Below are 2490 nucleotides of genomic sequence, written 5' to 3'. Positions count from 1 at the left end.
GGTTAATGTGGGCTGGACGGTGCAACCGTTGGATGGATTCATGGATGGTTGAAAAATCGTACCCAACGAGTGCTCGTTGGATGGATTCATGGATGGTTGAAAAATCGTACCCAACGAGTGCTCGTAAATGGCTCTGCGTCTACGTGGAGGGAAGTCTCGAGTGGAGTGCCGCAGGGCTCGGTCCTGGGCCCGGTGTTGTTCAGTATTTTTCACTTTCACTTTGACAAGCCTTTATTGGCATATGTATATACATACAGTAGGAAATCAGATTAAATAGAGATCGGAAAATACAAATCCATGTTGGGTAAAATTGCAGCTACGGCGCAGAAACCCAGCAGTTCAATGTTTTTATAAATGACCTGGAGGAAGACATAGAGGGGATGCTTATCAAATTTGCAGATGACACGGAGCTAGGTGGGATTGCTAATTCTGAAGAAGACAGAGTCAGGATTCAAAATTATCTAGATGGGCTGGAACAGTGGGCGGAGACAAATAAAATGAATTTCAATAGAGGTAAGTGCAAAGTCTTACACTTAGGTACAAAAAAATCAAAGGCACAGATATAGAATGGGAGGGACTTGGCTTGACAGCAGCACATGTGAATGGGATCTGAGTGTTCTGGTCGATCGCAAGCTAAACATGAGCCTGCAGTGCGATGTGACTGCGAAGAAAGCTAATGCAATCTTAGGATGCATTCACAGAAGCTTTGTGTCCAGATCACGGGAGGTGGTAGTTCCGCTCTATTCTGCTATGGTCAGGCCTCACCTGGAGTCCTGTGTCCAGTTTTGGGCACCACATTTTAGGAAGGATGTTGACAAGCTCAAGCGTGTCCAGAAGAGGGCAACCAGGATGGCGAGAGGGTTGGAGTCCAAGTCTTACAAGGAATCGGTGCTCATCTCGGTTTCAAAGCCGAAGAGCCAGTGCTGTCCGAAGACATTTCCGTGGTCATGTGGCCGGCATGACTAAACACCAAGGCGCACGGAACGCTGTTACCTTCCCACCGAAGTGGTACCTATTTATCTACTTGCAATTTCTTGCTTTCGAACTGCTAGGTTGGCAGGAGCTGGGACTAGAGAGGGGCGCTCATTCCGTCATGCGGCACACTCGGCTGTCGAACTGCTGAACTACTGACCTTCCATAGCCTGCAGTTCAGCGTCTTAACCCCTTGAGCACCGCAGCTCCTCTTGAGCTTTAGTATGGTATATATTTGGCTGGGTGTGGGAGTTGTATTCCAGGTCCCATTCCTGGCATGTCCCGTTACAAGGATGTTTGGGTTGGAGAGACATGTCTCTCTGCCTGAGACCTAGGAGACCTCCTCCCAGTCAAAGGCAGTGCTTCAGAGCTTGAGGGACCAGTGGTCCTATGCTCAGACCCATCTCCCACCGCATTTTCTCCAATGAAGACTTTGGATGGGAGACCACTATTGAAGTCTAGGGGTCCTACACAGAGGCAGGCAATGGCAAATCGCCTCTGCTTCTCTCTTGCCTTGAAAACCCTCCAGGGTGGCCATAAGCAGGCTGCAAAACATGATGGCCCTTCCCACCCCCACCACCCCCACACAAGGGATCGTGGTAGACACAGATGGCCCAGCCCAGCCTGATCTCAAAAACAAAGCAGGGTGGGCCCAGGTGAGGACTTGGAGGGGAGACTGCCTAAGGAAACCCAGGGTCACCACACAGAGGGGGGCGGAAGCCCTCTGACAGGGCCCCACTGTGCTCCATCTGGGGCACAGTGGCCCTTTCTCCCCTCTGGCCAGACACCCGGCTTCTCTCCCCCTCTCCCTTCCTTGGTATCATGTGTCTTAGTGAGGAGGCAGGTCTAACCCGGAATGAGCTCAGTGGCCCTTGCACACTTCTGAGCACAGGCACCTGGCAGGGGCGGCAGAAGTCCCCTGGAGTCCAGGAGGAGCATGGATTTCCCTCCTACTCCCTGTTCAAATGATGGCAGCAGTTGTTTTTTTAAAAGCTCCCCCCCCCCAATCCTTTCCAGAGGGAGGAGAACCCCGGAGGTGAGGCGCATCTCCTCCTCCTCCCTTTTGGTGCTGTTTTGTCTGAAGGCTCCATTTCTTGCCGCTCTGCCCTCCCCACTCCCCAAAACTGATTCCTGGCCAACTGAAGACCCCAAGGTGTGAGCCGGCCAGCTGCGCGGGGGGGTGGGGGGGGGGGGGGGAGGGAGAGTTCATTAGAGGCGACCCCCTCCTCCTCCCCCCTCCCCAAGCAGCTCCATCCCCCCCTTGCCAGGAGCAGAGGATGAAGGAGAAAAGAGAGGGGCAGGCAGGCAGGCAGGCAGGCAGGGAGCCAGAAGGGGGGAAAGGAGGAGCGGGGAGGGACCTCGCCTGTCAGAGCCGATGCAGATTAACCTTTCAATTAGCAGTGATCCGGTCCCCGCTTTCCCAGCCGGTCCCGGCGACGCGCGGCCATTTGGAAAGGTTTGAGGACTGACCGCTTGTGGGGGTGATTAATGGGGGGGGGGGGGGGGGGGGGGGGGGGG

This window comes from Gekko japonicus, unplaced genomic scaffold (genome assembly GCF_001447785.1).
Source record: "Gekko japonicus isolate JY-2015 unplaced genomic scaffold, Gekko_japonicus_V1.1 scaffold484, whole genome shotgun sequence".
Classification (NCBI taxonomy): Eukaryota; Metazoa; Chordata; class Lepidosauria; order Squamata; family Gekkonidae; genus Gekko; species Gekko japonicus.
The sequence above is the reverse complement of the archived record's forward strand: the minus strand, read 5'-3'. Positions refer to the sequence as shown.